Here is a 26,948-nt window from a genome sequence, read left to right on the forward strand (position 1 = left end):
GACAAAATTGTAGAAAAGTATCAAATATGTAATCTCCCAGAGCTTTGTCTCTCACAAATATTTAATCTATTGGTGGTAATATTTTGTGTATTTCTATTGCCACCTTATGCCATGGATTAGCAGTGCCCTCTTTATTACTGGAAGCAGAGTCTTTAATGCCTTTAAAAGTAGCCAGGCTTAAGAAACAATTCAGAAAACTCATCCTTATAATTTTGTTCCTCTATAATAACTCTTGGTACCAAATGTGTTAGACTGGGTTCTCTAGAAGAGCAAATTCAGTGAAATGGATATATATGAATAAATGGAGATTTAATTCAAGGAAATGGCTCACAGAGCTGTGGAGCTTGGCAAATCTCAAATCCATGGGTCAGGCATCAGACTGGAGGCTTCTCCTGACTCACATGTTTGCAAGGGCTAAGGAACTCAAAACCGGCAGGTCAGATGGCAGCGGCTGGCTCATGAGGCTACAGGAGTTTAAGAATCCCAATATCTGCAGGTCAGATGGCAGCCTGTTGACTCACATCCCAAGAAATGAAGATCACATGATGGCAAGTCAGATACAGGGTCGAGAGAGAGTGAGCTAGTGATCGTTGTCAGAACATCCATATATATTGCATGCAGGTCACACCCCCCAAGTAAACTGCTCTTACAGCTGATTGGCTGATCATATCAGATCACATGGTGGAAGTGACTATTTTATATTACATTATGGGAAAACAATCAGTCCAATGTCTGCCAAACCACTGAGAATCATAGCCTAGCCAAGTCAACAGATAACAGTAGCCATCACAGTAAACAATCCCTCCACCCTGTTATTTTTCATTCTTTTCTTAGTCATGCTCATGAATGTATTTTTCTATTTCAAGTATGAACATCCCACAGGGGACTGAAACACCACTAGGTATGGCCATTTTGTAGAAACAAAAGAAATAGAAATAACAGGTCAAAAGGGGATGAGAAAAGAATACCAAAACCCGCTTACTCTCCCAGGAGAGTGAATCCGTACAACCCTTTACAGGGACAACATGGCAATGTTATCATTGTCTTAAATAGGTGAACCCTTTGACCGGAAGTGCTCCTTTGGGAATTCATGCCACAGTATAGTCACATGTGAGAGATAAATGTACAAGGACACTCTTTGCAGCATTAACTGTGTAAGTGGCAAACATCACAAATGCACCGCCCATCCAGTGCACTGTCCGAAGGAGCCCTGGGATAGGCTTGCAAAGCTGTGAGGGTGACAAGGCAGAGGTTAGAAAGAAGAAGGAGGAGGGCTGTGGGCTCACATTGCCCTGGGAAAGTTGCATTTGTTAGGTGAGGAAAGGGCAGGACACTAAGAACAGGATGATTCTCTCCTTCCTTCCTTCCCTCCTTCTCTTTGTCTTTAATATGTATTTATGTGAAAATATTTATAAAGATATGTACCAAACCCTTAGTGGTGGGTGACCTTGGGCTGGGGGATTTCAGGAAAGGAAGCTCACTCTAAACTTCTCCTTTATAGTAACAAACATCTAGATTACTCTACAAAGAGTCCTAGTGGTCAGTGGTTAAGCACTCAGTTGCAAACTGAAGGGTCAGACGTTCCAACCTACCAGCTGTTCTGCAAAAGAAAGATGTGGCAGTCTGCTTCCCTAAAGATTTACAGTCTTGCGATCCCTATGGGCAGCTCTACTCTCTTCTACAGGGTTCTATGAGTCAGAGTCAACTCAAAGGCAGTGGGTTTGGTTTTGGATTAGGTTACTCTATAATAAGGATGAACACAGGAGCCCTTGTGGGGCAAAGGTGAAGCCTTGGCTGTTAACCAAAAGATCACCGGTGTGAATGCACCCAGAGGCTCCACAAGAGAAAAATCTGGTGATCCGCTCCTGTAAAGATTACAGCCTAGAAAACCCTATGGGGCAGTTCTGGTCTGTCACATGGGATCACTATGAGTTGAAATCGAGTCGATGGCACCTAACAACAGAAAGCATGATGACTATTTCAACATGAAAACAATAAAGATAAAATTAAGATACACTTTAAAAATGAGCCAGGTGGGGTGGAATGGAGGTCTCACCAGGGGATGTCTCTGTGGTCTGGTTCTTCGAGGGGGCTGTGAACTTCAGTGTCTTCTGTCCAGTGACTGCTGGCTGCCCATCATGCACCACCCGGCAGGTGAGCACATCCTCCCTGTGGGCAGAAGAGTTCACCAAGATCCAGCTCTTCAGGTTATAGGTCCCATCCTTGTCCTCGGTGGGGATCGAGGCTGAATCTGTTCGGGACACCTTTCCATTTTCCAGCCAGGTCAGCTGTAGGCTCTTGGGGTAGAACTTCTTCACCTGGCAGGTGACGTTCACCTGGTTCCCTTGAATGGGGAGTTGGGTAACCTCCAAGGTGGGCGGAACTGAAACAGCAGGGCAAAAAATCTGACCTTATGGAACACACAGATTAAGGGGCCTGGGGTGTCAATAGTGGCCCCACCATCATGGCAAGGGATAACCAGCGGCAGTGCTATGCATGCAGTAGGTACTCAAACAATATACGCCCTTTTTGCATAATGGATAAAATCACTACGCACAGTGCCTGGAACATGGTAGATGCTCAAGAAATGATAGCTCATATAAGGGTAATAATGAGTGAAATCAACAAGCACAATGCCTTGCATGAAGTTGGAACATAATAATGTTGGCAAAATAAATAACATCACCAAGCACATACGGGCTTAGCAGGTAGTTGGTGCTCAGTAATTGCCATTGCTATTGGTAAAATAAATGAAACTAACTAACACTGCGCGTGGCACATGGAAGGTGTTGAAGCAGAAGCTGCCGTTAAAATAATAAGTGAAAGTGTTGAGCAGTGTGACTGACACATTGTAGGTTTCTGGTAATTGGGAGGGACTATTTTTTTTATTAGGAATTGGATTCCAGGCAGTTCAAGTCCTGGAGCAAACCTGAGGGAGCAGACTGGGCTCTGGGTGAGGGTCTGGGCTGGACGTGAGCATCATCTACCTCGAATGATGTCAGACAAGTTGGCCGACCCACGAAGAGAGCCCTGCAAGGTACTGTGGGCCACCTCGCAGATGACCTGATCGTGGATGTCCTCTCGGGTCAGTGTCACCTGGGTCCTACTGGAGACATTGTAGGAGACACTGTTGTCCAGTGGGCCCACCTTGGTCTGGAGGGCTGGGAGTTCATTCCCATTCTTGAACCACATCAGGGTAACATATCTTGGGGAGAAGCCGTGGGATTCGCAGGTGAAGATCACTGTCTGCCCAGGTGTGGTCCTCGCCGAGGGTCCCAATACCACAGGGGGAAGAAGGCTTGGCTGCAAGATGGAGCATTTATAAAAAATAACCATCACTGCATTGTCACCATGAACGAGAATCATGTGATTACTGCTTAGACTCTACATGCTAATTATTTTCTAATACTGCTGGCAGGGAGGGGACACTGTCCTCATCTCAAGGAGCAGGAAAAAAAGGTTCAGACAGGTGAGGGGACCTGACTGAGGACAGACAGTAAGTGGTGGGGCTGCCATGGGATTCTAGACCTGAGTCCAAAGTCCACTTTCTTTTCTCTGCACTGGGTGATTTCCCCACCAATCTCAGCCCTGGAGCAAGTCTCATTCTTTGTATTAACCATTCCTAGCTGGTCTCACCCAGAAACCTTCCCATGTCAGAGAAAGCGTTTATAGAAGTAAACGAAGGGGAAGAAGTGCAGAGTGGGATCAGAAGAAAGGGGGATCGAGAATAATCAGCCACTGGCTGTGTGGCTGCCGCACGTCCCAGCTCCCCCATTTGTAAAATGGGACCATAAGCATTTTTCCTGGGTTGGTCAGGATCAAATAAGACAGCATTTTTGCTCTGGGCAAAGCACAGGAGGTGCTTAACAGAAATTAAAAAAAAAAAAAAAACAGACCTGTCTTTAACCCAGGCTTTATTTATATCCAGAGGTCCCTTTCTTTTAGGTGTTTATTATTTCATACTTTTCATTCTTTCCACCCACACTCCTGCAGGGCCGAATCTGTACCAAGCCTGGAAATTGAAAGGAGGGGGCAGAGGAATGTTTCTTGGAACTTGGGGGCTTCCACAGGGTCAGTTTTAGGTGGAATATGGATATCACTGAGTGCTGAGAAAGCCCAAAGAGGGCTTAACTGTTAATTACAAGAGAAACACAGACAGGGATACAAAGTCCAACAGCACATTTGGTGCCCTGAAAGCTTCCAGGAGTGGAAGAATCAGAAAAACCAGGGCAGTCTATCCCTGTGGTCGGGTCTCCATAGAGTGTCTCTGGGGTCTTCAAATCTTAATTTTTACCCAAATTTATGTGCCAGTAAATAGTACAAATATTTGGATTTTGAATATATGACTTGCCTCCTAACACCCATGGAACATTGTAGGGCATAGTAAGGAGGGTGGCACTTGAATAAGTCAAGTCATGAGAACACCAGCTTCCTGGATATCCCTAAAAGCAGGACATGGGATGGCCCTTGGCCATTTACTGGGAGTGTCCGGGTCCTGATGCCGGGCTGATCCCTCCAGCCCCTCAGCTCTTTCATCCTCCCCCCAGCCCTGTGCACTAGACAACATGATGAGATGTCTCTTTTAGGAACAGGTTCAACATATCCTGAGCTGTCTGCAGTATCTGTAGGATCTGGTTGCAAAGTGAGCCCCTCCTCACCCTGCGGTACTTTTTTTTTTTTTTTAATGCATATTGCAGCAAAGCAGAATAACACAAGCTTTTAAAAGGAGAGGGCTAGAGCTTTCTCCACACTTTGACAAGCACAGCGGGGTGTGACAGAGAGCAGGGGCTGTGGAGTCTGGTAGCTTGGGGTCCCCTCTCCGAGCCTCAGGTCCTCACCTGTAAAAGGGGAGTGTAGTGCCCCTCACTCACAGCCCTGGCTGTAAGTGTAAATGCCATCACGGGGACACGATGGAGCCCCCAGCACCCCTTCTCATCCTGGCCATCACTTGGGAAGACAGCGTGGCAGAGAGGGACGGGCACTCACTAGGAGTTAGCAGCGCTGCGTCAGGGTTGAGTTACTTGCTAATGTGACTACTTTCACAACAGAAATGGACTCACCACCTGGGAACTTCAGTGTCTCCACCTGTAATGTCTGTAATTCTGGATAAATCTGCCTTCCCCACCTACGTCCAGGGTTGTGGGAAACTCAGTTGCTGTGTCTGGGAGGGAACCTGGCCCTATCCACGTAAGCTACACTACCCACTATCCATGTTAACTAAACTACTCACTATCCTCGTAAACTACCCGCTATCCACATAAACTAAACTATTCACTATCCACCTAAACTGAAGTACCCAGAATCCGGGTAAACTGAACTACCCGCGCTCTCTGACCCACCAGCGCCACCCCCAGTGGACACCCCATGTGAGGAGGACTATGCAGGTGTGGGTCATCCCTGCCAGCACCGTGTTAACAGCTGGAGATTGGGGACAGCCTACGTATCCATCTAAAGGAGACTGTAAAATAAATGATGACACATCCATACGATGGGGCATTCTGCAGTCGTTAGAACAATGGAAAAGCTCTGTATGTGCTGACTGAAATGGCTGACACAGAATGACTTGGCTTAAGACTGAGAGAGACTTTGCAATCACCTATGGATCCAGGAGCTGGAAGAGGATCCTGGGCCTCTGGCAGAAAACCCGAAAGGAGCATCTTCTTTGCTGCTTCAGCTGGGTAACTCCTAAGTCACCCACATGGGGGGCCTCATCTGTGGGGTTAGGGGTATTCTGAGATGACTGGCCTGGCTCGGAGCCTCTGTGCTCAAGCTCTGAATCACGGGGTTTTCCCAACAGAGCCCTTGGCCCAGCCAGCCCTCTCAGCATCTCCCGCAACCTGGGCTCTCAGATCAAACAGTGAGTCTCTGCCTCTTGGGACTTTTTGCTCGGTGTGATGTTTCTGAAGACTAAATAAAGAAACTCATACCCCACTCTCTGCCCTGGACCGACCCTCTCCTCCTTGGAGGGGAAGAGAACGGAAGCTTCGTGGGAGGAGCGCCTTTGCCCGCCTTGTTACTTGCTGTTTCCAACGAGAGCAGAGCCTGGCACACCGTAGATCCTCAGAAAGTGATTGCCAAATAAGAGAAGACACGACCATGATGCAGGGGAAGAATCTGGGGACAGGAAGTGAGGTTTGGCCTGTGACTGGGCAAGTCGCCCAAACTGTCATCTCCCTCACCTACAGGGACCAGATTGGAAAAGGCAAGCATTTGGAGCTAGGCTGACTAAAAAAAAAAAAAAGGTTTCCAGAATTTTCTCCACCTTTTATCAGCTGTGGGGCCTTGAGGAAAGAGCATGCCCTCTAGGCCTCAGCTTCCTGATCTGTAAAAGGGGGTGAAAAGTGACCACGAGTATAAACACCCACCATCACACATGATACTTAGTTGTTGCTCAAAGAACAGAGGGTGTTATTACTGAGTTGTGGTCACACACCAGGGGGAAGAGGCCCACAGTACTCACCACTCACAGTCACCTGTGTCCCGGGACCAGACTTAAACTCCTTGTCAGGGCTCCCCTTCCTGAACTTCACACAGATGTATGTGCCGGCGTCTGCTGGGGTGATGTTCCTGATGCGGATGGAATAGTCCATGCTGCCTCTTATTGTCTGGTCTGTAACATGTGTTACTCGGGGGAAGAGGCGTACGCGGTCTAGCCTCCACCAAAACTGTAGACTAACTGCCGATCTGGTCCATTCCGCCTGAGCCACTGGACGGGCCCCACGGGTTGCAGAGAGGAGAGGACGCAGGGCAGAGTGACTGCCTCCCCAGCCGCTACTGACACCAACGTCTCACGCTGAGTCACCTGCAGCTCCTGCTCACCTGTCACTCCTGCAGGGAACACAGGCCATTATTCATCCTGCGGGATCCTGCCTGTTGTCTCAGGTGTTTATCAGCAACAGCTCCTGCTGACTGAGCGTACACCTTGAGCTGGGCTTGTACTCAGGACATCCCATGTACCATCTCATGTACTCCTCACCACAAGCCTACCCCGGGAGACTGCATGACAAATGGGGAAACTGAGGCACACAGTGGTTAATGACCCAGCAGATGTGGGTGTGGACCCGGTCTGAGTGGAGCCCTGAGCCCTCTCTGGAAGAGTGCTGTCCGAGCTCAGCTCTGGAGTTCAAACCTGGATTTACAGAAAGAAAGGGGTCCCGATTTTCCTGACAGAGGTAACAGCCTGGGCCAAGGCTCAGAGGTGTGGGTACCATGTGTGTGGGGGGCTCAGAAAGGAGCTTAGTTCTGTTTCCAGGCCGACCAGGAAGCAGGCCCCAAGTAGGGAGTCGTACTCAGTGGTTTGGGCTTCATCCAGGCGGTGGAGCCATGGGAAAGATACAGGATTTAAAGTAGGAAAACTTGGGTTAGAGTCCTGGCCTGGTGGCTTCCAGCCATGTGACCCTGGGCAATCACTTAGGTGACTGACAGGGTCCAAGAGGGTGCTCACAAGTGAGCTCTGCAAACTGCCTTCTTTTGATTGGGTCCCTGTACTGCTCCTGAGCCTTAATCTCTTCTTCTATGAAATAGCTACCATGACCCCATCTCAAATCTTTGCGAGGGTTAGATCTGCCTAAGGCAGAGAGAGTGTCAAAAAGAACCAGGCCCCAAGGTTAATCCCTGGTCCAGGAGCCAGGGTAGGGTGATGCTGGGAAGGGGAAAAGGGACAGGAAGAGAGACAGATGGATGAGACCTGTTCTCAGACCCTGGGCTAGCCCACTGAGGGCACACTGGGATCTGTGGCCTCTTTTCCCTTGGGTGCCTGTCCCTGCTGGTGGGGCAGTGCCAGGCCCACAGGCTGGTGGGCAAACCCACAGGGCCTCTCCTATCCAGGCCAGACCCAGAGCACGCTGCTCAGGGCATCTGCTTCAGCCCCGGCTGATGTACAAGGCAAAGGGGCCTAGGTCAGGGCAGGACTTGCCCAAGGGCATGTTGCAGGGCAGTGGAAGCTCAGGCTGGGACTGGATCGCCTGTCTCCCTACACACCAGGCTGTCACCTCTCCATGTCTCTGTCACTCATTCTCTCTTTTTCCCCCACTCCACCTCACTCTTATTCTGTCTCTGTCTGCCTTTCCCTCTCTCTGTCTCTTTCCGCTTCTCTCTGTCTGTCTGTCTGTCTGTTTCTCTCTCTGTTTCTCCCTGGCCACTGTGGTCTGTCTCTTTCCATTTCCTCTCCCTTCCCCCATCACTGTGTTCAGGACCAGGCACTGGGCTGTTCTCCCTCGGTCCCTACACATCTCACAACAACACCCTCCTGCCCCTTCATCATCCTGGCTATGTCCCCCCCCCCAGCCCCCTAGTCTCCTTACTGGGGTTCCTGTCTCATGTGCTCCAATTAGCCTTTGATTTGAGCCTCAGGCTCCTTTCCGCTACCCAGCCTAGGAGCCCTGGGTGCCTGGACTGGGTCCAGTTCCTGTGTGTCCCGCATCCAGCAGAGGCCTGGCCTGCAGGGGCATCAGCCAGGGCTGGTTGGTGACTTTTGTGCAGCAGCCTCTCCCCAACTCATTCATTGTTAATATAATGACAGGAAGAGCGCCCCCTAGGTCCAGCTCAGTGCTAAGTGACTTCTATGTATGCCAGGTCTCCCAGCTGGTAAATGATGGAGCAGGATCTCTACCTTCTCTTTTGAGCCCCAAAGCATAAAATCATGATAACACAATATTAAGGGTTAACATACTTGGCTGCTAACTGAAAGGTTGGAGGTTTGAGTCCATCCAGAGGTACCTTGGAAAAAAAGCCTACACTCTACTTTCAAAAGATCAGTCATGAGAGGGGGCCAAGAAGGCTGACTAGGTAGACGCTACCTCGGATCCCTCTTGCAAAAAAGACTCAGAAAAACAAGTGAATTGATCACATACGTGACAATCTATGAACCCTGAACAACAAACACAGATTTAAAGAGTTGACCTGAGTGACAGAGACTGAGAACGAACAACTACGGGGAAGCAGCGACTGTTTTCGGAGTCTGGAGCCAGCGTCCCAGTCAGGTAACCTTGGCGCTGGGCTTAGGACTGGGCCCAGGGGAGCTGAACACAACATCCTGTGATGACGCAAACACAGGGCTCAGCCCTACCCCCCTGAACTGACCCCCGGAGGGGGCCCTGCCGGTCCGCGTGGGTAGCACGGCCACGCGGCTGGTGGGAGGAGAAGTCCCTGGGAGGCAGTGACTGGTTTTGGAGCCGGGAGTGCAGCGTCCCAGCTGGGGAACCTTGGCGCCGGGCTTTGGACTGGGCACAGGGGAGCTGAGCACGGCATCCTGTGACCGTGCAAACATGGGGCGTAGCCCTACCCCCCTGAACTGACCCCGGGAGGGGGCCCAGCTGGTCGGTGCGGGCGGCGGAAGGAGAAGTCCCTGGGAGGCAGCGACTGGTTTTGGAGCCGGGAGTGCAGCGTCCCAGCCGGGGAACCTTGACGCTGGGCTTTGGACTGGTAGCGGAGGAACTGACCACGGCTTCTGCGGGCCAGACCCTCAGGGGCAATTTCTACCCAGCCAGCACACATAGGCGACATGCCCCTCGGGAATCTCAGATAAAATAGTCATCCCAAGCAAGATAAGCAACTTTGGCTATATTCCAGGGTGCTACTCTCTCCTGGTTTTCTGGACCCTCCCCTCCCCTTCCCAGGTGGCTTCATTAACACTGGAATTTCCTGAGCCAGAGGGAGAATGGCTCCGGCTCCGCGGCTTTTCTTTTCCCTTTTTTTTTTTTTTTTTTGGTCTTTTCCTAACCCATTCTTCCGGCCTGAGAGAAGCAACCACAAAAAACCCAGGGACCAAAAATCCTTCCCTAATTGGACTAAAAACACAGAACCAGCTCCAGCCAAGCATATATGATCCATATCTCGGGCTTTCATCCCTACAGGCAACAAGGTGGCTATTATAATGCAAAGGCATTTCAGATAGGGATCTGACTGCATTTTTTTTTTTAGCGGATTTACCGGAAAAACAAGTTTCCCAGGTCTGATATCTCTGCTTATTCAACAGAGCCCTAACTGACCCACAACAGGGAACTGAGGACTGAAGCTCCCCCCAGACCACCTAGCCTCTTGCCTTAGGGGTCTAAGGAGGGTGACACCTCCCAGTCTGTAGAGGTATTTGCACTGGGGGCCTAAGGTACAGCTGCAGAGCCCTCCCACCAAGGTGCTTTAGGAATAGAGACACACCTACCTCACTGACACTTGGGGGAAGCCTGTCAGCATCCTGCCCCCCCCCCCCGGAGTGTGAACCCCAGCTGCTACTAGAATCTGGTGCACACAACTATCACCACTACTTCTCAAGGTGGATAGGTGTTAGGGTGCAGCACACACTTGATGACCCAAAATCAGATTCTACTCAAGAATAGTGAATAGACTCAGGCATATATACCTGGCAACAGCCCAAACCAGCTGGTAATAGGTCATAAGTAAGTCAAGAGCTACAACAATCAAGACAGCACAATCTAGTAGCTCATCCACGTATACTGAAAGAAAACAAAACAAGATAAGACTCAGTGAGCAAATATAGAATAAATCACTACAATATCTTAGTGATGGCTGGGAGACAGCAGTCGATATCAAACCACATAAAGAAGCAGACCATGACAGCTTCTACAACCCCCCAAACAAAAGAATCAAAATCTTTCCCAAATGAAGATACAATCCTGGAATTCCCAGATGCAGAATATAAAAAACTAATTTACAGAATGCTTCAAGACATCAGGGATGACCTCAGAAATGAAATAAGGCAAACTGCAGAAAAAGCCAAGGAACACACTGAGAAAACAGTTGAAGAACTCAAAAAGATTATTCAAGAACATAGTGGAAAAATTAATAAGTTGCAAGAATCCATAGAGAGACAGCATGCAGAAATCCAAAAGTTTAACAATAAAATTACGGAATTAGACAACGCAATAGGAAGTCAGAGGAGGAGACTCGAGCAATTAGAATGCAGAGTGGGAAATCTGGAGGACCAGGGAATTAACACCAACATAGCTGAAAAAAAATCAGATAAAAGAATTTTAAAAAATGAAGAAACCCTAAGAATCATGTGGGACTCTATCAAGGATAACTTGTGTGTGATTGGAGTCCCAGAACAGGGAGGAAGGACAGAAAACACAGAGAGAATAGTTGAAGATCTGCTGACAGAAAACTTCCCTGACATCATGAAAGACGAAAGGATATCTATCCAAGATGCTCATCGAACCCCATTTAAGACTGATCCAAAAAGAAAAACACCAAGACATATTATCATCAAACTTGCCAAAACCAAAGATAAAGAGAAAATTTTAAAAGCAGCCAGGGAGAAAAGAAAGGTCTCCTTCAAGGGAGAATCAATAAGAATAAGTTCGGACTACTGAGCAGAAACCATGCAGTCAAGGAGGCAATGGGATGACATATATAGAGCACTGAAGGAGAAAAACTGCCAGCCAAGGATCATATATCCAGCAAAACTCTCTCTCAAATATGAAGGCGACATTAAAACATTTACAGATAAACAGAAGCTTAGAGAATTTGCAAAAACCAAACCAAAGCTACAAGAAATACTAAAGGAAATTGTTTGGTCAGAAAACCAATAATATCAGATACCAGCACAACACAAAGTCACAGAACAGAACATCCTGATATCAACTCAAATAGGGAAATCGCAAAAACAAATTAAGATTAATTAAAAAAAAAATGCTCAAAACAGGGAATCATTGAAATCAATATGTAAAAGATCACAATAATCAAAAAGAGGGACTAAATACAGGTGGCATAGAACTGCCATATGGAGAGGGATACAAGGCGATATAGGACAATACAAGTTAGGTTTTTACTTAGAAAAATAGGAGTAAATATTAAGGTAACCACAAAGAGGTATAACAACTCCATAACTCAAAATAAAAACCAAGAAAAACGTAACGACTCAACAAACATAAAGTCAAATACTATGAAAATGACGATCTCACAATTTACAAAGAAAAACGTCTCAGCACAAAAAAGTAAGTGGAAAAATGAAATTGTCAATAGCACACATGAAAAGCCATCAAAATGACAACACTAAACACTTATCTATAATTACGCTGAATGTAAATGGACTAAATGCACCAATAAAGAGACAGAGAGTCTCAGGCTGGATAAAGAAACACGATCTGTCTATATGCTGCCTACAAGAGACACACTAAACTCAAAAAAAAAAAAAACTCAAAGGATGGAAAAAAACATATCAAGCAAACAGTAAGCAACAAAGAAGAGGAGTAGCAATATTAATTTCTGACAAAATAGACTTTAGACTTAAATCCACCACAAAGGATAAAGAAGGACACTACGTAATGATAAAAGGGACAATTGACCAGGAAGATATAACCATATTAAATATTTATGCACCCAATGATAGGGCTGCAAGATACATAAATCAAATTTTAACAGAACTGAAAAGTGAGAGAGACACCTCCACAATTATAGTAGGAGACTTCAACACACCACTTTTGGAGAAGGACAGGACATCCAGTAAGAAGCTCAATAGAGACACAGAAGACCTAATTACAACCATCAACCAACTTGACCTCATTGACTTATGCAGAACTCTCCACCCAAATGCTGCAAACTATACTTTTTTTTCTAGCGCACATGGAACATTCTCTAGAATAGACCACATATTAGGTCATAAAACAAACCTTTGCAGAATCCGAAACATCGAAATATTACAAAGCATCTTCTCAGACCACAAGGCCATAAAAGCGGAAATCAATAACAGAAAAATTAGGGAAAAGAAATCAAATACTTGGAAATTGAACAATACCCTCCTGAAAAAAGACTGGGTTATAGAAGACGTTAAGAAGGGACTAAGGAAATTCATAGAATGCAACGAGAATGAAAATACTTCCTATCAAAACGTCTGGGACACAGCAAAAGCAGCGCTCAGAGGCCAATTTATATCGATAAATGCACACATACAAAAAGAAGAAAGAGCCAAAATCAGAGAACTGTCCCCACAACTTGAACAAATAGAAAGTGAGCAACGAAAGAATCCATCAGGCACCAGAAGAAAACAAATAATAAAAATTAGAGCTGAACTAAATGAATTAGAGAACAGAAAAACAATTGAAAGAATTAACAAAGCCAAAAGCTGGTTCCTTGAAAAAGTTAACAAAATTGATAAACCATTGGCTAGACTGACTAAAGAAATACAGGAAAGGAAACAAATAACCCGAATAAGAAACGAGAAGGGCCACATCACAACAGAACCAAATGAAATTAAAAGAATCATATCAGATTATTACGAAAAATTGTACTCTAACAAATTTGCAAACCTAGAAGAAATGGATGAATTCCTGGAAAAACACTAGCTACCTAAACTAACACATTCAGAAGTAGAACAACTAAATAGACCCATAACAAAAAAAGAGATCGAAACGGTAATCAAAAAACTCCCAACCGAAAAAAGCCCTGGCCCGGACGGCTTCACTGCAGAGTTCTACTAAACTTTCAGAGAAGAGTTAACAGCACTACTACTAAAGGTATTTCAAAGCATAGAAAATGACAGAATACTATCCAACTCATTCTATGAAGCCACCACCTCCCTGATACCAAAACCAGGTAAAGACATTACAAAAAAAGAAAATTACAGACCTATATCCCTCATGAACATAGATGCAAAAATCCTCAACAAAATTCTAGCCAATAGAATTCAACAACATACCAAAAAATAATTCACCCTGATCAAGTGGGATTTATACCAGGTATGCAAGGCTGGTTTAATATTAGAAAAACCATTAATGTAATCCACCACATAAATAAAACAAAAGACAAAAACCACATGATCTTATCAATTGATGCAGAAAAGGCATTTGACAAAGTCCAACACCCATTTATGATAAAAACTCTCACCAAAATAGGAACTGAAGGAAAACTCCTCAACATAATAAAGGGCATCTATGCAAAGCCAACAGCCAACATCACTCTAAATGGAGAGAGCCTGAAAGCATTTCCCTTGAGAACGGGAACCAGACAAGGATGCCCTTTATCACCGCTCTTATTCAACATCGTGCTAGAAGTCCTAGCCAGGGCAATTAGGCTAGACAAAGAAATAAAGGGCATCCGGATTGGCAAGGAGGAAGTAAAATTATCTCTATTTGCAGATGACATGATCTTATACACAGAAAACCCTAAGGAATCCTCCAGAAAACTACTGAAACTAGTAGAAGTGTTTGGCAGAGTCTCAGGTTATAAGATAAACATACAAAAATCACTTGGATTCCTCTACATCAACAAAAAGAACATCGAAGAGGAAATAACCAAATCAATACCATTCACAGTAGCCCCCAAGAAGATAAAATACACAGGAATAAATCTTACCAAGGATGTAAAAGACCTATACAAAGAAAACTACAAAGCACTACTACGAGAAATTAAAAAGGACATACTTAAGTGAAAAACATACCTTGCTCATGGATAGGAAGACTTAACATAGTAAAAATGTCTATTCTACCAAAAGCCATCTATACATACAATGCAATTCTGATCCAAATTCCAATGTCATTTTTTAATGTGATGGAGAAACAAATCACCAACTTCATATGGAAGGGAAAGAAGCCTCGGATAAGTAAAGCATTACTGAAAAAGAAGAAGAAAGTGGGAGGCCTCACTCTACCTGATTTCAGAAGCTATTATACAGCCACAGTAGTCAAAACAGCCTGGTACTGGTACAACAACAGACACATAGACCAGTGGAACAGAATTGAGAACCCAGGTATAAATCCATCCACAAAGGAGCAGCTGATATTTGACAAAGGCCCAGTGTCAGTTAATTGGGGAAAAGATAGTCTTTTTAACAAAAGGTGCTGGCATAACTGAATATCCATTTGCAAAAAAATGAAACAGGACCCATACCTCATACCATGCACAAAAACTAACTCCAAGTGGATCAAAGACCTCAACATAAAGACTAAAATGATAAAGATCATGGAAGAAAAAATAGGGACAACCTTAGGAGCCCTAATACAAGGCATAAACAGAATACAAAACATTACCAAAAATGACAAAGAGAAACCAGATAACTGGGAGCTTCTAAAAATCAAACACCTATGCTCATCTAAAGACTTCACCAAAAGAGTAAAAAGACAACCTACAGACTGGGAAAGAATTTTCAGCTATGACATTTCCGACCAGAGCCTGATCTCTAAAATCTATATGATTCTGTCAAAACTCAACCACAAAAAGACAAACAACCCAATCAAGAAGTGGGCAAAGGATATGAACACACACTTCACTAAAGAAGATATTCAGGCAGCTAACAGATACATGAGAAAATGCTCTCGATCATTAGCCATTAAAAAAAAGCAAATTAAAACTACAATGAGATTCCATCTCACTCCAACAAGGCTGGCATTAATCCAAAAAACACAAAATAATAAATGTTGGAGAGGCTGCGGAGAGATTGGAACTCTTATACACTGCTGGTGGGAATGTAAAATGGTACAACCACTTTGGAAATCTATCTGGCGTTATCTTAAACAGTTAGAAATAGAACTACCATACAACCCAGAAATCCCACTCCTCGGAATATACCCTAGAGAAACAAGAGCCTTCACACAAACAGATATATGCACACCCATGTTTATTGCAGCTCTGTTTACAATAGCAAAAAGCTGGAAGCAACCAAGGTGTCCATCAACGGATGAATGGTTAGATAAATTGTGGTATATTCACACAATGGAATACTATGCATCGATAAAGAACAGTGACAAATCTGTGAAACATTTCATAACATGGAGGAACGTGGAAGGTATTATGCTGAGTGAAATTAGTCAGAGGCAAAAGGACAAATATTGTATAAGACCACTATTATACGATCTTGAGAAATAGTATAAACTGAGAAGAACACATACTTTTGTGGTTATGAGGAGGGCAGGGAGGGAGGGTGGGAGAGGGTTTTTTACTGATTAATCAGTAGATAAGAACTGCTTTAGGTGAAGGGAAGGACAACGCGCAATACATGGAAGGTCAGCTCAACTGGACTGGACCAAAAGCAAAGAAGTTTCCGGGATAAAACGAATGCTTCAAAGGTCAGCGGAGCAAGGGCGGGAGTTTGGGGACCATGGTTTAAGGGGACTTCTAAGTCAATTGGCAAAATAATTCTATTATGAAAACATTCTGCATCCCACTTTGAAATGTGGCATCTGGGGTCTTAAATGCTAACAAGGGTGGGAGTTTGGGGACCATGGTTTAAGGGGACTTCTAAGTCAATTGGCAAAATAATTCTATTATGAAAACATTCTGCATCCCACTTTGAAATGTGGCATCTGGGGTCTTAAATGCTAACAAGTGGCCATCTAAGATGCATCAATTGGTCTCAACCCACCTGGATCAAAGGAGAATGAACACCAAGGTCACACGATAACTAAGAGCCCAAGAGACAGAAAGGGCCACATGAACCAGAGACCTACATCATCCTGAGACCAGAAGAACTAGATGGTGCCCGGCCACATCCGATGACTGCCCTGACAGGGAGCACAACAGAGAATCCCTGAGGGAGCAGGAGATGAGTGGGATGCAGACCCCAAATTCTCACAAAAAGACCATACTTAATGGTCTGACTGAGACTAGAGGAATCCTGGCAGTCATGGTCCCCAAACCTTCTGTTGGCCCAGGACAGGAACCATTCCCGAAGACAACTCATCAGACATGAAAGGGACTGGACAGTGGGTAGGAGAGAGATGCTGATGAAGAGTGAGCTAATTATATCAGGTGGACACTTGAGACTGTGTTGGCATCTCCTGTCTGGTGGGGGGATGGGAGGATAGAGAGAGTTGGAAGCTGGCAAAATTGTCACAAAAAGAGAGACTGGAAGGGCTGACTCATTAGGGGGAGAGCAAGTGGGAGTACGGAGTAAGGTGTATATAAACTTATATGTGACAGTCTGACTTGATTTGTAAACGTTCACTTAAGCTCAATAAAAGTTCATAAAATTAAAAAAAAAAAAGAGTGAGGAATAATGGTACAAAGAAAAAAAAAAGATCAGTCATTGAAAACCTTATGTAGCACAGTCCTACTCTGACACACATGGGGTCATCATGAGTTTGAATAAACTCCATAACTACTGGTTTAGTAACAGTGGCTAACGAGCCTGGACCACTGCCCCTGCTGGGAGCATGACAGGTGTCACCTGACCTCCACGGTGGTCCAGCAAGGCAGTGCTGTCACCACCCCCACTTCAGAGAGGACAAGGTGGGGGCTCAGGGAGACACAGCCCCTTGCCCAAGGTCATAGGGCTGGCACACTCAATGCCAGTGCTCAACAAACAAGGTCCTACTTGGTCTGGGCCTGACACCTCTTCTAAGATGCCACAGTGGCCTCATTGCTATTCCTGGAGAATTCGAAGATCATTCTGGCTTCAAGGACTTCTGCCTGCAGTGCTCTTTCCCTGATACCCCCGTGGGTGCTCCCTCAGTTTTATTCAGGCCTCTGCTCCTCAGAGAGGCCTCATGACTGTCCCCATCCTCCCCATTCTCTATTCCCTCATCCTGCTTGGATGTCCTTCCTGGAACCTGTCTCTCTACCTGACGTGATTTGTTTCACTTGGGTTTGGTTTTTTGTTCCTACTAAAATGTCACCTCCCTTAGGGCAGGTGTTTTTTTCTGTCTTGTTCATGGTTGTATCCCCAGCACCGAGAACCACTCTTTGCACACAGCAGATGCTCGAAAATATTTGTTGAATGAATGATTATAACTGAAGTGGCCATGGCAAGGACAACACAGTGGTTAGGAGGAAACGGAGGCTGGGAGCCAGGTTTTCACTCTCACCAGCTATGTGGCTTTAGAAGGAACCCAAACTGGCTTTGAGGTGCCTCAGTTTCCTTACCTGTAAGATGGGGTGAAGGGCTCCATACTTCTTGGCTCATTATGAGGGTAAGATTATGATGCACACTAGAATATCGATGGATGGCTCCATAGTGTCTAGCATTCATTTTAGAATGTCCCAGCAAAGCGAGGGGCAGGTGGAACAAGGATGGCGGAGTGTGATAACTATGGTTGTCACACCATTTTTCTAACTTTACATATGTTTGAAGTTTTCCAAAATAAAAAGACAAGGAAGAGCTAATAGGTGCTCAAGGCTCAGCCCGGGCCTGGCACACAGTGGGTGCTCCACATGCACTAGTATTTCCTTCTACTCTGGGCTTCCATTTCTGGACATGGTGGCTAGAAGATCAGGGGCAACAGAGCCATCCTGACATCCCCGCCCACGCACCACCCCAGCCACCCTCCTGGCTGGAGCCCCATCACTCACTCCCTGATTACAGTCTCTCTCCTGACTGCACACTGATCTCCTCTGGCTCCTGGTGACAATGGGCAGCATAGCACCTGCCGCCAAATGGATGTGCCAGGGAATCTCACAGACACAGAGAACCGGTTCTGTAGCATCACCAGTTCCCATCTCAGCTGTTTTGCAACTCCCTGGACTGAAAGCCTGGCAAGACACCTGGCAGGGAAGATCCATCTTGCGGAGGGCTTAATCAGAAGACTAGCCCAGAACGGAGGCTGTAGGATTGAGAGGCACCTTTGAAAAATGGCCTGGCGATCTACTTGCAAAAAAAATCAGCTGTTGAAAATGTTATGGATCAAACACCTCACAGGATTTGGTTCCCTGGTTTGAAGATTTAGGGTCAATGTTTCATGAGACATCCAAGGTAATTGGCCTAGTGAAGAGTTTTGTGCTTCTGTTCTACCTCCTAGTTTGTTGCATAGTACCTGGGGTCTTAACAGCTTCCAAGCAGTCATCCAAGGCACAATAATTAATCCCTATTTGCCTGGAGCAACAGAGGAAGGGGAGTCAGGAAACGGAGGATATGGAATGTGTGGCTAACTGCCTCCATGAACAGCTACTTTCTTTGCCCTGAGACCAGAAGAACTGGATGATGCCCAGCTACCATTACTGAACATTCTGACCAAAGATTCTATTGAAGAATCTTAATCAAAAAGGGGGAAAATGCAGAACAGAATTTCAAATTCTCATGTACTCCATAATTTCTGGAGTCATGGAGGCTGGATGAACCTCTGAAACTACTGCCCTGACATAATCTTTAAACTTTAAACCAAAAAATCCCCTGAAGTCTTCTTAAAACCAAACAATAGTTTAGCTTCACTAGTAAAAAATGTCTGCCTTGAGCATTGCGCTTTTAAGGTACATCTCTATGGGATCAAATTACAACAGAAAATGCAAAGATTAGACAGAAAAATTTAGAAGGCAGTCAGTTTATGTTAATGGGAGAGGAACAACTCAGGAAAGGAGGGTGAGAATGATTGTACAAGTCAAAGAATATAATCAATGTCACTGAATTGTACACGCAGAAATTGTTGAATTGGTATATGTTCTACTTTGTATATTCTCAACAACAACAAAAATAAAATTAATTATTAAAGAAAAAGAAAAGAAAACCCTATGGAGCACAGATCTACTCTGACACACATGAAATCACCATGAGTCCGAGTAGATTCATTGGCAACCTGTACTGGTAATCAGTTTTGAACTCAATTTTCCTCATCTGTGCAGTGGGGATAACAGCCACCTCATACTTTGCTTTGCTGATTATTGAGCTTATGCAGTTAAAGCACTCAGCACACAGCCTGGCATAAGGTCCAGTGGGAGAGGCCCCTGCACTGGGCATCAGGTTGACTGGGCTTAAGGCCTGGCTCCAGTATTGACCTGCCAAAGCCACGCCCTTCCTTTTCCATTCTGTTTCTTTTATAAACATGATGGATCATTCCCATTTCCCATGTTTCTGTGAGTTTTAAATGAAGACTCAGGCTTGTCCAGGATACAGAGCCAGTGTACCATAAGGGCCACAATCAGCAGAACCACTTTATGTATTTACACTTACTAAGCCCTAGAAATATGTGACAGGCAAAGCTTACACGGGTGCTGCTGGGCACCATGCATTATTCTCAACACTTGGCTACATTAACTAACTTGTTTAATTTTCACCACAGCCCTATTAGAGAGACATTGTTATTTCTCCCCACTTTATAGACAAGTAAATTGCCCGAAGTCTAACAGCTGATAAGTGATGGAACTTGGAATTGGACCCTGGCAGGTTAGTTTCAAGAAATACCTGTGCTTTTAATCGCTTCACTAGATAGCCTCTCAGCTGAGATGTTAGCACTGCTGGGAGGAGGAGGAGTGCGCTCCTGTCTGCCTGGGGGTCTGTGCCCAGCTCTGGGGAGAAGGGAGTAGACGGGCGAGAGAAACGCCCACATCCAGAATGTAACCCTACGATGCTGGATTCTGGGTGACTTCATAGTGTGCAAAAGCAAGTTTTTTCTACCAGTTGTGTTATATATATGTAGATGGATGGACAGATGGACGGATGGACGGGTGGACGGGTGGACGGGTGGACGGGTGGGTGGGTGGGTAATAGACAAATTAGATTAGATGGATAGATTAGATAGACAGACAGATAGATAGATATAGGAAACTATTAGAAAAATGTAATGTATGTATTAAGTGTATATATTTACAATATACTACATATATTCATATTATGTAATATATAATATATATACGATGTACATGTGTGCACATACACACATACACATACATCCCTGAGTGGTGCAAGTAGTTAACCCAGTCACTGCTAACTGAAAAATTAGAGGTTCAAGTCCACCCAGAGGGGCCTCAGAAAAAAAGCCTGGTGATCTACTTCTGAAAAATCAGCTACTGAAAACCCTGAGGAGCACAGTTCTACTCTGACACACATAAGGTCTCCACGAGACACAGTCAAGTCCACGGCAACTGGAAAAAATATGTACATATATATACAGATACTTAGGAACCCTGGTGGTGCAATAGCTAGGCTCTCAGCTGCTGAGCAATAAGATTGGTGGTTTGAACACACCCAGCAGCTCTGCGGGAAGAAGACCTGGTGATCTGCCAGATTACAGCCAAGAAAACCCTATGGGGCACTTCTACTCGGTCACACAGGGTCACTTTAAGAAAATAAACTCCACAGCACCCAACAATATCTGTATACATGCACGTACATATAATATACATATGCATATACATACATATATACACATACATGTACAAATACATACACACACGTTATTTTTGAACACATAGATATACACACACATATATATTATATGTACACATACTTGCACATATACATATATATGCACACATGTACATATATACATATATGCACCTGCATACACATATATACATATATGCACATGCGTACACATATATGCACATATATACACATACGTACATGTATATGCACTTATATGCACACATGTACACCTCCATACATACATAAATGTGTATATATACACACACATACATACAGATTCACAAGTACATACATGCTTTTATGTATACACACAAGCATATACATACATACATATGTACATATACATGCACATACATACATGTATATTTATACACACATATACACTCGACGGCACTGGGTTGTTTTTTTTTTTTCTTATACACCTATGTATACACACAGGTTGTTATTTTTGTTAGGTGCCATCAAGTTGGTTCCAACTCATAGCAACTCTATGTGTAACAGAACGAAACAATGCCCAGTCTGGGCCAGCCTCACAATCATTGTTATGCTTGAGACCATTGTTGCAGCCACTATGTCAATCCGTCTTGCTGAGTATCTTGCTCTTTTTTGATAAACTTTCACTTTACTAAGCTTGATGTCCTTCTCCAGAGACTCGTCCCTTCTGATAACATGTCCAAAGTACATAAGACGAAGACTTGCCATCTTCCCTTCTAAGGAGCATTCTGGCTGTTTCCGAGACAGATTTATCTGTTCTTCTGGCAGTCCACGGTATAGTCAATATTCTTCACCAAAACCGTAGTTCAAAGCTGTCAGTTCTTCTGCTGTCTTCCGTATTCATTGTCCAGCTTCCGCATGCATATGAGGCAATTGAAAATACCATGGCTTGGGTCAGGCGCACCTTAGTCCTCAAAGTGACATCTTTCCTTTTGAGCACTTTAAAGCGGTCTTTTGCAGATTTGCCCAACATAATACGTTGTCTGATTTCTTGACTGCTGCTTCCACGGCTGTCAATTGTTCATCCAAGTAAAATGAAATCTTTGACAACTTCAGTCTTTTCTCTGTTTATCATGATGTTGATTATTGGTCCAGTTGTGAGGATTTTTGTTTTCTTTATACTGAGGTAAGATAATACTGAAGGCTGTAGTCTTTGATCTTTATCAGTAAGTGCTTCAAGTCCTCTTCACTTTCAGCAGGCAAGGTTGTGTTATCTGCATATTACAGATTGTTAATGCATCTTCCTCCAATCCTGATGCCACATTCTTCTTCGTATAGTCCAGCTTCTTGGATTATTTGCTCAGCATACAGATTGAATAAGTAAGGATACAATCATGATGCATACATTTCTTGACTTTAAAAACCACACAGTATCCCCTTGTTCTGTTCGAATGACTGCCTCTTGGTCTATGTACAGGTTCTTCAAAAGCACAATTAAGTATTCTGGAATTCTCGTTCTTTGCAATGTTATCCATAATTTGTTATGATCCACACAGCCGAATACCTTTGCGTAATGAAACACAGGTAAAAATCTTTCTGGTATTCTCTGCTTTCAGTCAAGATACATACGACATCAGCCAGATATCCCTTGTTCCACATCCTCTTCTGAACCCAGCTTGAACTTCTGGCAGTTCCCTGTGGATGTAATGCTGCAACTGCTTTTGAATGCTCTTCAGGAAAATTTTACTTGTGTTTGGTATTAATGATATTGTTCGATAATTTCCGCGTTATGTTGGATCACCTTTCTTTGGAATGGGCATAAATATAGATTTCTTCCAGTTGGTTGGCCACGTAGCCACCTTCCAAAATTCTTAACGTAGACTAGTGAGCAACTCCAGTGCTGCATCCTTTTGTTGAAACATCTTAATTGGTATTCCATCAATTCCCAGAGCCTTGTTTGTCGGCAATGTCTTCCATGCAGCTTGGAGCTCTTCCTTCAGTACCGTTGATTGTTGATAATATGCTACCTCCTGAAATGGTTGAGCATCAACCAATTCTTTTTGGTACAGTGACTCTGTGTATTCCTTCCATTTTCTTTTGATGCTTCCTGCTTCATTCAATATTTTCCCCATAGAATCCTTCAGTATTGCAACTCAAGTTTTGAATTTTTTCTTCAATTCTTTCAGCTTGAGAAATGCCAAATGTGTTCTTCCCTTTTGGTTTTCTAACTCCAGATTTTTGCATATTTCAATATAATACTTTACTTTGTCTTCTCCAGTCACCCTTTGAAATCTTCTGTTCAGCTCTTTTACTGCATCATTTCTTCCAATTGCTTTAACTACTCTAGGTTCAAGAGTAAGTTTCAGAGCCTTCTGATATCTGTTTTGGTTTTTTCTTTCTTTCCTGTCCTTTTAATGACCTTTTTCTTTCTTTATATTTGATGTCCTTGATGTCATTCCACAACTCGTTTGGTCTTTGGTCATTAGTGTTCAATGCATCAAAATTATTACGATGGTCTCTAAATTCAGGTGGCATATATTCAAAGTCACATTTTGGCTCTCCTGGAAACCAAAAAAAAAAAACAAACCCAGTGCAGTTGAGTGGATTCCAACTCATAGCGACCATATAGGATGGAGTAGAACTGCCCCATAGAGTTTCCAAGGAGCACCTGGCAGATTCGAACTGTTGACCCTTTGGTTAGCAGCTGTAGCACTTAACCACTACGCCACCAGAGTTTCTGGCTCTCATGGACTTGCTCTAATTTTCTTCAGCTTCATCTTGAACTTGAATCTGAGCAATTGATGGTCTGTTCCTCGTTTGGTCCCTGGCCTTGTTCTGACTGATGATATTGAGCTTCTCCATAATCTCTTTCCACAGATGTAGTCTATTTGATTCCCATGTATCCCATCTGAAGAGGACCACATGTATAGTCACCTTTTATGTTGTTGAAAAAAGGTATTTGCAATGAAGAAGTTGTTGGTCTTGAAAAATTCTATCGTATGACCTCCGGCATCATTTGTGTCATCAAGGCCATATTTTCCAACTACCGATCCTTCTTTGTTTCTAACTTTCACATTCCAATCACCAGTAATTATCAATGCATCTTGATTACATGTTTGATGAATATCAGACTGCAGACGTTGGTAATAATCGTCAATTCCTTCATCTTTGACATTAATGGTTGGTGCATAAATTTGAATAATAGTCATATTAACTGGTCTTCTTTGTACATATATGAATATTGTTCTATCACTGAGAGTGTTGTACTTCAGGATAGATCTTGAAATGTTTTTTGACAATGAATGTGACACCATTCCTCTTCAATTTGTCATTTCCAGCGTTGTAGACCATGTGTTTGTCTGATTCAAAATGTCAATACCAGTCCATTTCAGCTCACTAATGCCTAGAATATAAATCTTTATGCATACTGTTTCATTTTTTACAACTTCCAATTTTCCTAGATTCATACTTCATACAATTCTGCATTCTGATTATGAATGGATGTTTGCAGCTGTTTCTTCTCATTTTGAGTCATTAAGGTTGATTTTACTTTCAGGAGGCAGCTCTTCCCTAGTCGTATTTTGAATGCCTTCCAGCCTGAGGGGATGGTTTTCCAGCACTACACAAGACAATGTCCCGCTGGTATTCATAATATTTTCACTGGTCACTTTTTTCAAAAGTAGACCACCAGGTCCTTCTTCCTAATCTGTCTTAGTCTGTAAGCTCTGCTGAAACCTGCCTACCACTCGTGACCCTGTTCGTATTTGAAACACTGGTGGCATAGCTTCCAGTGTCACAGTAACGGGCAAGCCACCACAGTATGACAAACTGACAGATGCATGCAGATACACACACACATATATATACACACACACATATACACACACATATACACAAACACACACATATGCAGGTAGATAGGTGGTCTAGACTCCTAGGTTCTATGATCTTCAACAGCAACAAGGAGTACTATGCTGCACCCTCACTTTGTCCTTCAGGTCCCTGATCCTGCAGGTTAAGCCCCCCGGAAGGCATGGAGGCTTCACAAGGTATCAGGTGTGTGGGAAGTGAAAAAAAAAAAGCAAAAAACAGTTGTCGTCGCAGAGATTTTGACTCATGGTGATCCCATGTGTGTCAGAGTAGAACTGTGCTTCATATGGTTTTCAATGACTGTGATCTTTCAGAAGTAGATTCCCAGACCTTTCTTCTGAAGTCCTTCTGGTGTATTCAAACAACAAAACTTTCTTTCAGTTAGTAGCCAAACACCACTCAGTAACTCAGTGGGAAGTGAGGAAGGACTGAATGAAGGACTGGAAGTCACGTCAGGTAAATCCTGCCTGGACCTGGGTGGGAGAGGAAAGGACCCCTCCAAGCAATAAGACCTCCCTGGGGCAGAAGTAAGGCTTCTGGGGGGATTTCTCTGGGAGTCCCTTGTTATAAACAACTATTTGTGGAAATGTCTTAAAGAGGAACAGGCAGAGGAGAAAGAGGCCTGAGATCTGTGAGGTAATTTAATAGGAGGAGGGGGACAGAAGGCGAGGTGGTGTGGGACAGAGACCCATCTGCCCCACTGCCAAGGGGGGAGGGGCACCACTGTCAAACTCAGGCTCAGGTGAGCATCCCTGCATGGCGGTGCCTGAGGGCAGCCACACTCACCTGTGAGTCTCAGCAGCAGAAGCAGCAGAACGGAAGGCAGAGGTAGGTGGGGCTGAGTGGCAGAGACAGACATCGTGGTGGTCTGGGAACTTGCTTTTTGTCAGCTCTCCTGGGGAGTCCCTGGACTCTGCTCTGCAGAGAGAGATGCAGCTTTTTCTCCTGTGATGTGAGAGAAAGTGACTGTGATGGGAGGAAAGGGCTGTGGGACCCTGGCAGTTTCTGCTTCTAGATTGTGAAACAGGAACCAGACACCACCTAAGAGGTTACTGAGATAAGGGTTCCAAGAAACAACCATTTTTGAAGAAGTCCTGGCCAACCCCTTTTGTACCCAGGTTCTGTGTACACTGGGCCCTATATGCCATCTCAGGGGTGCTGGTGGCCCTTCCCCACCCAGGAGCACCAGGGACACGGGCTGAGTGAAGGCTTCTGTCCCAGAACCTTGAGATGGTGTAGGGTGTGTTCAGCTTCCTGTACCTGCCCAACATCTGGGGTCAGATGAACTGCACAGCTGGAGTCAGGCGGAGAGCTCCATAGGGCCAGCACTGCATTTTGGTGGAGGTCCCAGGGGACGGGACCCTGTTTTCCGCATTCCAGTGGTATCTGTGGTTACCATGAGCCTGAGTCAGTGTCTACTGAGGGCCCCTGGATTTGCAGCCAGTCCCTGCTCAAAGTACAGGGAGCTCCTCCTTTCTCCTTCTTGCAAGGGAAGGAGCTTTGACTGAGCAAGGAGTTAGACCCTGGGAGAGACTTGTGATTTCTGTTTTACAGGATGGAGGAAGCAGGAGACTAGGGGTAATCATCCTGCAGGGAGAGCTACACACCCAGAAACACAGCTAGGAGCAGGGTGGCTCTCATGTATGCTCCCCCCTCCAAGTCTGGGGCCACTTGTGGGGAGAGTGGATGACAGGAGAAATGGCCACACCAGGAATGTGCCTCCTCTTCCTGCTCCTGAACAATCATGTCCAGCTCACACCATGGTGTCCAGAGCCTCTCAACCCTGCGCTCTTCACTTCTGTGGGCCCATCGCCAGGCAGTGCTGTCTGTGACTTACTTTCTCCTCTGCTCCAGACCGCTGCCTCCTTCCTAGAGGCTAACTGTACTTTTGTGATGAGAAGGGACAAAACCAATAGGGAAATCCAAGACATGACAAATTTTCCTCTTTCCTTAAGATCTTATTAGTCTAGCTTTTTTTTTTTTTTTTTTTCTGGGTAAGGTTCCATGCAGTGATCTTGACAAGGAGTTGACAATAGTGCTCCCTGTGACATCTATCTTCCCAATCCCAACCCCTCTTTTGAAGGATGACAGATTGTATTTTCCAGAGATGACCATGATGATA

The 26,948-nt window shown here is 44.6% G+C and overlaps 1 pseudogene; it reads right to left on the bottom strand.

Moving 5' to 3' along the window:
• Window positions 1-2,018: 2,018 nt before the first annotated feature.
• On the bottom strand, window positions 2,019-25,685 carry LOC126067346 (signal-regulatory protein beta-1-like; annotated as a pseudogene).
• Between the last annotated feature and the right edge of the window lie 1,263 nt (window positions 25,686-26,948).

This window comes from Elephas maximus, chromosome 25 (genome assembly GCF_024166365.1).
Source record: "Elephas maximus indicus isolate mEleMax1 chromosome 25, mEleMax1 primary haplotype, whole genome shotgun sequence".
Taxonomy (NCBI): Eukaryota; Metazoa; Chordata; class Mammalia; order Proboscidea; family Elephantidae; genus Elephas; species Elephas maximus.